General features: G+C 37.7%; 1 non-coding gene and 22 pseudogenes across 1 annotated transcript; 11 read left to right on the top strand and 12 right to left on the bottom strand.

Annotated features, from left to right (window-relative positions):
* Positions 1-95: 95 nt before the first annotated feature.
* LOC149582233 (5S ribosomal RNA) lies at positions 96-198 on the bottom strand (annotated as a pseudogene).
* Positions 199-335: 137 nt separating this feature from the next.
* On the bottom strand, positions 336-455 carry LOC149582234 (5S ribosomal RNA; annotated as a pseudogene).
* Positions 456-577: 122 nt separating this feature from the next.
* LOC149582235 (5S ribosomal RNA) lies at positions 578-696 on the bottom strand (annotated as a pseudogene).
* Positions 697-818: 122 nt separating this feature from the next.
* On the bottom strand, positions 819-921 carry LOC149582236 (5S ribosomal RNA; annotated as a pseudogene).
* Positions 922-1,058: 137 nt separating this feature from the next.
* LOC149582237 (5S ribosomal RNA) lies at positions 1,059-1,177 on the bottom strand (annotated as a pseudogene).
* Positions 1,178-1,313: 136 nt separating this feature from the next.
* On the bottom strand, positions 1,314-1,432 carry LOC149582238 (5S ribosomal RNA; annotated as a pseudogene).
* A 122-nt stretch (positions 1,433-1,554) lies between these two features.
* On the bottom strand, positions 1,555-1,657 carry LOC149582239 (5S ribosomal RNA; annotated as a pseudogene).
* Positions 1,658-1,795: 138 nt separating this feature from the next.
* LOC149582240 (5S ribosomal RNA) lies at positions 1,796-1,914 on the bottom strand (annotated as a pseudogene).
* A 122-nt stretch (positions 1,915-2,036) lies between these two features.
* LOC149582241 (5S ribosomal RNA) lies at positions 2,037-2,139 on the bottom strand (annotated as a pseudogene).
* Positions 2,140-2,276: 137 nt separating this feature from the next.
* LOC149582242 (5S ribosomal RNA) lies at positions 2,277-2,396 on the bottom strand (annotated as a pseudogene).
* A 363-nt stretch (positions 2,397-2,759) lies between these two features.
* Positions 2,760-2,878, bottom strand: LOC149582243 (5S ribosomal RNA; annotated as a pseudogene).
* A 121-nt stretch (positions 2,879-2,999) lies between these two features.
* LOC149582244 (5S ribosomal RNA) lies at positions 3,000-3,119 on the bottom strand (annotated as a pseudogene).
* A 1,024-nt stretch (positions 3,120-4,143) lies between these two features.
* Positions 4,144-4,262, top strand: LOC149582245 (5S ribosomal RNA; annotated as a pseudogene).
* Positions 4,263-6,538: 2,276 nt separating this feature from the next.
* On the top strand, positions 6,539-6,657 carry LOC149582246 (5S ribosomal RNA; annotated as a pseudogene).
* A 138-nt stretch (positions 6,658-6,795) lies between these two features.
* On the top strand, positions 6,796-6,915 carry LOC149582247 (5S ribosomal RNA; annotated as a pseudogene).
* Positions 6,916-7,036: 121 nt separating this feature from the next.
* LOC149582248 (5S ribosomal RNA) lies at positions 7,037-7,155 on the top strand (annotated as a pseudogene).
* A 363-nt stretch (positions 7,156-7,518) lies between these two features.
* On the top strand, positions 7,519-7,638 carry LOC149582249 (5S ribosomal RNA; annotated as a pseudogene).
* Positions 7,639-8,000: 362 nt separating this feature from the next.
* On the top strand, positions 8,001-8,119 carry LOC149582250 (5S ribosomal RNA). The gene has a single exon (XR_016380661.1). It is a non-coding gene; the product is annotated as a 5S ribosomal RNA (ribosomal RNA).
* A 137-nt stretch (positions 8,120-8,256) lies between these two features.
* LOC149582251 (5S ribosomal RNA) lies at positions 8,257-8,376 on the top strand (annotated as a pseudogene).
* Positions 8,377-8,513: 137 nt separating this feature from the next.
* Positions 8,514-8,616, top strand: LOC149582252 (5S ribosomal RNA; annotated as a pseudogene).
* A 121-nt stretch (positions 8,617-8,737) lies between these two features.
* LOC149582253 (5S ribosomal RNA) lies at positions 8,738-8,856 on the top strand (annotated as a pseudogene).
* A 139-nt stretch (positions 8,857-8,995) lies between these two features.
* LOC149582254 (5S ribosomal RNA) lies at positions 8,996-9,114 on the top strand (annotated as a pseudogene).
* A 123-nt stretch (positions 9,115-9,237) lies between these two features.
* LOC149582255 (5S ribosomal RNA) lies at positions 9,238-9,356 on the top strand (annotated as a pseudogene).
* Positions 9,357-9,576: the final 220 nt, after the last annotated feature.

Here is a 9,576-nt window from a genome sequence, read left to right on the forward strand (position 1 = left end):
AATTAACTTTCATCTTTATAAAACAATATCAAAAAGAAGATATGTTTGGTTTTTTCATATCTGGTGGAATTTAAAAGAGGAAACAAAAAGGAAAAAGCCAACGGCACGCAGTGTTCCCAAGTACTGACTGCGCTCGACGCTGCTTAACTTCGGTGATCGGACGAGAACTTGTGTTTTCAGCGTGATATGGCCGTTGCCGAGAGTGCTAGATAATAATTCGAATTTAAATTAAGTGAGACAAATTGACCTTCATCTTTTTAAAACAATAACAAAAAGAAAATATTTTTGCTTTTTTCATACCTATTGGAATTTAAAAGAGGAAAAAAAAATTAAAAAGCCAACGGCACGCAGTGTTAATAAAGTGGTCTCCCTCCCAAGTACTGACTACGCTCGACGCTGCTTAACTTCGGTGATCGGACGAGAACCGTTGTTATCAGCGTGATATGGCCGTTACCGAAAGTGCTATTTAATAATTTGAATTTAATGAACTTTCATCTTTATACAACAATATCAAAAAGAAGATATGTTTGGTTTTTTCATATCTATTGGAAATTAAAGGAGGAAAAAAAAGTGAAAAAGCCAACGGCACGCAGTTTTCCTAAGTGGTCTCCCTCCCAAGTACTGACTGCGCTCGACGCTTTTTAACTTCGGTGATCGGACGAGAACCGGTGTTTTCATCGTGATATGGCCGTTACCGAAAGTGCTATTTAATAATTTGAATTTAATTAACTTTCATCTTTATAAAACAATATCAAAAAGAAGATATGTTTGGTTTTTTCATATCTGGTGGAATTTAAAAGAGGAAACAAAAAGGAAAAAGCCAACGGCACGCAGTGTTCCCAAGTACTGACTGCGCTCGACGCTGCTTAACTTCGGTGATCGGACGAGAACCGGTGTTTTCAGCGTGATATGGCCGTTGCTGAGAGTGCTAGATAATAATTCGAATTTATATTACGTGAGACAAATTAACCTTCATCTTTTTAAAACAATAACAAAAAGAAAATAAGTTTGCTTTTTTCATATCTATTGGAATTTAAAAGAGGAAAAAAAAGTGAAAAAGCCAACGGCACGCAGTGTTCCTAAGTGGTCTCCCTCCCAAGTACTGACTGCGCTCGACGCTTCTTATCTTCGGTGATAGGACTAGAACCGGTGTTTTCAGCGCGATATGGCCGTTGCCGAGAGTGCTAGTTAATAATTCGAATTTAAATTAATAGAGACAAATTAACCTTCATCTTTTTAAAACAGTAATAAAAAGAAAATAAGTTTGCTTTTTTCATATCTATTGGAATTTAAAAGAGGAAAAAAAGTGAAAAAGCCAACGGCACGCACTGTTCCCAAGTGGTGTGCCTCCCAAGTACTGACTGCGCTCGACGCTGCTTAACTTCGGTGATCGGACGAGAACCGGTGTATTCAGCATGATATGGCCGTTGCCGAGAGTGCTAGTTAATAATTTGAATTCAATTAAACTTCATCTTTATAAAACAATAACAAAAACAAGATATTTTTGCTTTTTTCATATCTGGTGGAATTTAAAAGAGGAAACAAAAAGGAAAAAGCCAACGGCACGCTGTGTTCCCAAGTACTAACTGCGCTCGACGCTGCTTAACTTCGGTGAACGGACGAGAACCGGTGTTTTCAGCGTGATATGGCCGTTGCTGAGAGTGCTAGTTAATAATTCGAATTTAAATTAAGTGAGACAAATTGACCTTCATCTTTTTAAAACAATAACAAAAAGAAAATTATGTTTGGTTTTTTCATATCTATTGGAATTTAAAAGAGGAAAAAAAAGTGAAAAAGCCAACCGCACGCAGTGTTCCTAAGTGGTCTCCCTCCCAAGTACTGACTGCGCTCGACGCTGCTTAATTTCGGTGATCGGACGAGAACCGGTGTATTCAGCGTGATATAGCCGTTGCCGAGAGTGCTAGTTAATAATTTGAATTTAATTAACGTTCATCTTTATAAAACAATAACAAAAAGAAGATATGTTTGCTTTTTTCATATCTGGTGGAATTTAAAAGAGGAAACAAAAAGGAAAAAGCCAACGGCACGCTGTGTTCCCAAGTACTGACTGCGCTCGACGCTGCTTAACTTCGGTGATCGGACGAGAACCGGTGTTTTCAGCGTGATATGGCCGTTGCTGAGAGTGCTAGATAATAATTCGAATTTAAATTAAGTGAGACAAATTGACCTTCATCTTTTTAAAACAATAACTAAAAGAAAATAAGTTTGCTTTTTTCATATCTATTGGAATTTAAAAGAGGAAAAAAAAGTGAAAAAGCCAACGGCACGCAGTGTTAATAAAGTGGTCTCCCTCCCAAGTACTGACTGCGCTCGACGCTGCTTAACTTCGGTGATCGGGCGAGAACCGTTGTTTTCAGCGTGATATGGCCGTTACCGAAAGTGCTATTTAATAATTTGATTTTAATTAACTTTCATCTTTATAAAACAATATCAAAAAGAAGATATGTTTGGTTTTTTCATATCTGGTGGAATTTAAAAGAGGATATAAAAGTGATAAAGGCAACGTCACGCAGTGTTTCCAAGTACTGACTGCGCTCGACGCTGCTTAACTTCGGTGATAGGACTAGAACCGGTGTTTTCAGCGTGATATGGCCGTTGCCGAGAGTGCTAGTTAATAATTCGAATTTAAATTAAGTGAGACAAATTAACCTTCATCTTTTTAAAACAATAACAAAAACAAAATAAGTTTGCTTTTTTCATATCTATTGGAATTTAAAAGAGGAAAAAAAAAGTGAAAAAGCCAACGGCACGCAGTGTTCCTAAGTGGTCTCCCTCCCAAGTACTGACTGCGCTCGACGCTTCTTAACTTCGGTGATCGGACGAGAACCGGTGTTTTCAGCGTGGTATGGCCGTTGCCAAGAGTGCTTTTTAATAATTTGAATTTATTTAACCTTCATCTTTATAAAACAATAACAAAAAGAAGATATGTTTGCTTTTTTCATATCTATTGGAATTTAAAAGTGGAAAAAAAGTGAAAAAGCCAACGGCACGCAGTGTTCCAAAAGTGGTCTCCCTCCCAAGTACTGACTGCGCTCGACGCTGCTTAACTTCGGTGATCGGACGAGAACCGGTGTTTTCAGCGTGATATGGCCGTTGCCGAGAGTGCTAGTTAATAATTCGAATTTAAATTAAGTGAGACAAATTAACCTTCATCATTTTAAAACAATAACATACTCAAAGGACATCCCCGTAACTCCAGTAGAAACAGAGTTACGAGCCTGCAAAGTTTATTTTCAAAAATCAAAAGTAACCTTCTAACAATAAGTGAGACAATAAATAAGTTGACGACGATATTGAGGTAGCCTCAAGATTAAAGTATCCTTGTATGGGGATCAAAGAGTACTATAACATATCCAAAGGAGATCCCAGTATCTCTTGTAGAACAAGAGTTATGAGCCTCCAAAGTTTAGTGCAAAAATCATAAGTAACATAATAAAAATAAGTGAGACGATACCAAAGTTGACGAACATTTTGCTTAATATCTCGGCCCCTGTTTGTCGTAGCTCAATGTTTTTAGTATGGTTAGATGGGGGACAAATTGGACTAAAACATACTCAAAGGACATACCCGTATCTCAGTAGAAACAGAGTTACGAGCCTGCAAAGTATAGTCTAATGCATTTCCTATGGAGGGGTTGTTTGTTTACGTTTAGCTTAATTACTCAACCCCTGTTTGTCGTAGCCCAAAGTTTTTAGTATGGTTAGATGGGGGACAAATTGGACTATAACATACTCAAAGGACATCCCCGTATCTCCAGTAGAAACAGAGTTACGAGCCTGCAAAGTATGGTCTAACTCATTTCCTATGGAGGGGGTTTGTTTCTTTACGTTTTGCTTAAGTACTCGGCCCCTGTTTGTCGTAGCCCAAAGTTTTTAGTATGGTTAGATGGGGGACAAATTAGACTATAACATATCCTAAGGACATCCTGGTATCTCTAGTAGACACAGAGTTATGGGCCTGCAAAGTATAGTCTAATGCATTTTCTATGGAGGGGTTTGTTTGTACACGTATTGCTTAATTACTTGACCCTGTTCTTTCGATTAACATTAAACATATCTTCTTTTTGTTATTGTTTTATAAATATTAAGGTTAATTAAATTCGAATTATTAACTAGCACTCTCGGTAACGGCCATATCACGCTGAAAACACCGGTTCTCGTCCGATCACCGAAGTTAAGAAGCGTCGAGCGCAGTCAGTACGTGGGAGGGAGACCACTTAGGAACACTGCGTGCCGTTAGCTTTTTTACTTTTTTTTACTCTTTTAAATTCCAATAGATATGAAACAAGTTGGGAAAACCAAAATATAACCTCTCCGTGTCAAGAGGTCTACTACTACAAACGTATTTACCTAGATATGGAATTATTTCACTTTTTTGAAGTAAAAATTTACGAAATATTGAAGCAGTATTCCAAACATAGCGAATGTACAGTAAAGCAGACGACATTTTACATCCAATAAGGATAAATCTTGGACACATGGAAATCAGTCAATGGGGAAAAGAACAGGAAATGAAGTCTACGCTTCAGCTGTTTACCCTTTATTCTGAAAGCTACATTCACAACTGGTTTGCAGTGTAAACACTATCGTCTCGTCTCACCTCAACAATATTCTTAGTTTGCCAACATGAATGTTAACGTTAAATAACACCAAAGCTAAATTGTAGCTAGACGCACTAACAGTCAATGCGCACCATAAAGAGAATAATAAGTCAGTATTTACTAGCCGTTAACCATTAGCCCTTTTACTAACCTTATTATTATTATTATTTAAGAGTGTATTTAACTTTCGGCTCACTCTGAACCGTTGATGTCTGTTCATTTCAGACACGAAAATCAAAGCCAAAAGTTTACTTCACCTCAGGCCTCAATTATTTACTCTTTGTTTCACTAAGCCTATTGCGGAAAATTCTTGCTATACGCGCCTGAGTCTAGGTCTTAGTTTTCTTCATGAAATTTCTAAACCAAGGATTATTCTATATACAGATGTAGTATAGCTTACGCAATATATAAACAGCCATTTCAAATAACAATATTAAAATAAATCTTTGGAATATCAAAATGAAACAGAGCTTTTAAGCTACAAAAGTACTAAATGCATCATAATTACGAAAAATACTTCCACATATTCACTTTATATTATGGAAAAAGGGAATATTAAGGTTCTGTATGATTTCTTAACACATCAGCACAAGGCTAACTGCTAACGCGACGCACTAGTGTAACAATGGACGGACACACACAGACAAAAACATAGACTGCTTTTTAAATATTTCCGTATTAATTTTGAGTTGAGAAACAAGATTATCTTTAATATTTAAATAAATATAATTATTTTTAATTATTTTAATCTTCAATTATTAACATTAATAATAGTTAAATCGTTTAAAATAAAGTTATACCTATTATCTTCTCAAACTTTTCTAATATTGACGTTTAAAATGAAGGGTACCCCTCTTGCCCGCTTTCTTCAAATTTCGGGATATATATACGATTCGTTTCCATTATAATAGTAAGGAAAAAGCGCAATTGCGAAAACCTTTGATGGCCGATCCCACCTTAGGGAGGCTAGACGTTTCTCGTAACCCTAGCTGATCGCCGCGTATATCCTAAAACCAAACGATGATAATGGAGTAGAAGCCAATGATACAGATTGGTGTCTATGTGGAATAGACGGAAGACCAGTGGATGGTGGTGTTAGAAGCCAATGATACAGATTGGTGTCTATGTGGAATAGACTGAAGACCAGTGGATGGTGGTGTTAGAAGCCAATGATACAGATTGGTGTCTATATGGAATAGACGGAAGACCAGTGGATGGTGGTGTTAGAAGCCAGTGTAAGTGCGGACTGGTGTCAATGTGGGATTGACAAAGAATAGAAGATGGTGGTGGTGGAAGCCAGAAAAGTACCAGACTGGTGTTCATATGGGATGAACGAAGACCAAATATGGTGGTGTGAGAACTCAAGTATAGAGTAGCCAACGGAGAGAAAAACAATTTTCCAAATTTCTGTGAACTGTCAATGCGGTCCGGAAATTGGGAACACGTTTGCTCCGATACGCAAACTGCGAACGCGGTGACGTGGGTGTAACAACGGACAGACAGACACACACACACACACACACAGACAGACAGACACGGCCGTTACAGAACCTCTCCTGGACTACGTCACACGGAGAGGTAAAAAGCAAACTTAATTTCTTTTTGTTATTGTTTTAAAAAGATGAAGGTTAATTTGTCTCACTTAATTTAAATTCGAATTATTAACTAGCACTCTCGGCAACGGCCATATCACGCCTAAAACACCGGTTCTAGTCCTATCACCGAAGTTAAGCAGCGTCGAGCGCAGTCAGTACTTGGAAACACTGCGTGCCGTTGGCTTTTTTAATTTTTTTTTCCTCTTTTAAATTCCAATAGATATGAAAAAAGCAAACATATTTTCTTTTTGTTATTGTTTTAAAAAGATGAAGGTCAATTTGTCTCACTAAATTTAAATTCGAATTATTATCTAGCACTCTAGACAACGGCGATATCACGCTGAAAACACCGGTTTTCGTCCGATCACCGAAGTTAAGCAGCGTCGAGAGCAGTCAGTACTTGGGACGGAGACCACTAAGGAACACTGCGTGCCGTTGGCTTTTTCACTTTTTTTTTCCTCTTTTAAATTCCAATAGATATGAAAAAAGCAAACTTATTTTCTTTTTGTTATTGTTTTAAAAAGATGAAGGTTAATTTGTCTCACGTAATATAAATTCGAATTATTAACTAGCACTCTAGGCAACGGCCATATCACGCTGAAAACACCGGTTCTCGTCCGATCACCGAAGTTAAGCAGCGTCGAGCGCAGTCAGTACTTGGGAGGGAGACCACTTTTGGAACACTGCGTGCCGTTGGCTTTTTCACTTTTTTTCCACTTTTAAATTCCAATAGATATGAAAAAAGCAAACATATCTTTTTTTTGTTATTGTTTTATAAAGATGAAGGTTAAATAAATTCAAATTATTAAATAGCACTCTTGGCAACGGCCATACCACGCTGAAAACACCGGTTCTCGTCCGATCACCGAAGTTAAGAAGCGTCGAGCGCAGTCAGTACTTGGGAGGGAGACCACTTAGGAACACTGCGTGCCGTTGGCTTTTTCACTTTTTTTTTCCTCTTTTAAATTCCAATAGATATGAAAAAAGCAAACTTATTTTGTTTTTGTTATTGTTTTAAAAAGATGAAGGTTAATTTGTCTCACTTGATTTAAATTCGAATTATTAACTAGCACTCTCGGCAACGGCCATATCACACTGAAAACACCGGTTCTAGTCCTATCACCGAAGTTAAGCAGCGTCGAGCGCAGTCAGTACTTGGAAACACTGCGTGACGTTCCCTTTTTCACTTTTATATCCTCTTTTAAATTCCACCAGATATGAAAAAACCAAACATATCTTCTTTTTGATATTGTTTTATAAAGATGAAAGTTAATTAAATTCAAATTATTAAATAGCACTTTCGGTAACGGCCATATCACGCTGAAAACAACGGTTCTCGCCCGATCACCGAAGTTAAGCAGCGTCGAGCGCAGTCCGTACTTGGGAGGGAGACCACGTTATTAACACTGCGTGCCGTTGGCTTTTTAATTTTTTTTTCCTCTTTTAAATTCCATTAGGTATGAAAAAAGCAAACATATTTTCTTTTAGTTATTGTTTTAAAAAGATGAAGGTCAATTTGTCTCACTTAATTTAAATTCGAATTATTATCTAGCACTCTCAGCAACGGCCATATCACGCTGAAAACACCGGTTCTCGTCCGATCACCGAAGATAAGCAGCGTCGAGCGCAGTCAGTACTTGGGAACACAGCGTGCCGTTGGCATTTTCCTTTTTGTTTCCTCTTTTAAATTCCACCAGATATGAAAAAAGCAAACATATCTTCTTTTTGTTATTGTTTTATAAAGATGAAGGTTAATTAGATTCAAATTATTAACTAGCTCTCTCGGCAACGGCCATATCATGCTGAATACACCGGTTCTCGTCCGATCACCGAAGTTAAGCAGCGTCGAGCGCAGTCAGTACTTGGGCGGGAGACCTTTTAGGAACACTGCGTGCCGTTGGCTTTTTTAATTTTTTTTTCTCTTTTCAATTCCAATATATATGAAAAAAGCAAACTTATTTTCTTTTTGTTATTGTTTTAAAAAGATGAAGGTCAAATTGTCTCACTTAATTTTAATTCGAATTATTATCTAGCACTCTAGGCAACGGTCATATCACGCTGAAAACACCGGTTCTCCTCCGATCACCGAAGTTAAGCAGCGTCGAGCGCAGTCAGTACTTGGGACCGAGACCACTTTTGGAACACTGCGTGCCGTTGGCTTTTTCACTTTTTTTTCCACTTTTAAATTCCAATAGATATGAAAAAAGCAAACTTATTTTCTTTTGGTTATTGTTTTAAAAAGATGAAGGTCAATTTGTCTCACTTATTTTAAATTCGAATTATTATCCAGCACTCTCAGCAACGGCCATATCACGCTGAAAACACCGGTTCTCGTCCGATCACCGAAGTTAAGCAGCGTCGAGCGCAGTCAGTACTTGGGAACACAGCGTGCCGTTGGCTTTTTCCTTTTTGTTTCCTCTTTAAATTCCACCAGATATGAAAAAAGCAAACATATCTTCTTTTTGTTATTGTTTTATAAAGATGAACGTTAATTAAATTCAAATTATTAACTAGCACTCTCGGCAACGGCTATATCACGCTGAATACACCGGTTCTCGTCCGATCACCGAAGTTAAGCAGCGTCGAGCGCAGTCAGTACTTGGGAGGGAGACCACTTAGGAACACTGCGTGCGGTTGGCTTTTTCACTTTTTTTTTCCTCTTTTAAATTCCAATAGATATGAAAAAACCAAACATAATTTTCTTTTTATTACTGTTTTAAAAAGATGAAGGTTAATTTGTCTCACTTAATTTAAATTCGAATTATTAACTAGCACTCTCGGCAACGGCCATATCGCGCTGAAAACACCGGTTCTAGTCCTATCACCGAAGATAACCAGCGTCGAGCGCAGTCAGTACTTGGGAGGGAGACCACTTAGGAACACTGCGTGCCGTTGGCTTTTTCACTTTTTTTTCCTCTTTTAAATTCCAATAGATATGAAAAAAGCAAACATAATTTTCTTTTTGTTATTGTTTTATAAAGATGAACGTTAATTAAATTCAAATTATTAACAAGCACTCTCGGCAACGGCTATATCACGCTGAATACACCGGTTCTCGTCCGATCACCGAAGTTAAGCAGCGTCGAGAGCAGTCAGTACTTGGGAGGGAGACCACTTAGGAACACTGCGTGCCGTTGGCTTTTTCACTTTTTTTTCCTCTTTTAAATTCCAATAGATATGAAAAAAGCAAACTTATTTTCTTTTTGTTATTGTTTTAAAAAGATGAAGGTCAATTTGTCTCACTTAATTTAAATTCGAATTATTATCTAGCACTCTCAGCAACGGCCATATCACGCTGAAAACACCGGTTCTCGTCCAATCACCGAAGTTAAGCAGCGTCGAGCGCAGTCAGTACTTGGG

Source organism: Phalangium opilio, unplaced genomic scaffold, assembly GCF_054372755.1.
Source record: "Phalangium opilio isolate 3A_F unplaced genomic scaffold, DU_Popi_V2 ptg001865l_1, whole genome shotgun sequence".
In the NCBI taxonomy this organism is placed as follows: domain Eukaryota; kingdom Metazoa; phylum Arthropoda; class Arachnida; order Opiliones; family Phalangiidae; genus Phalangium; species Phalangium opilio.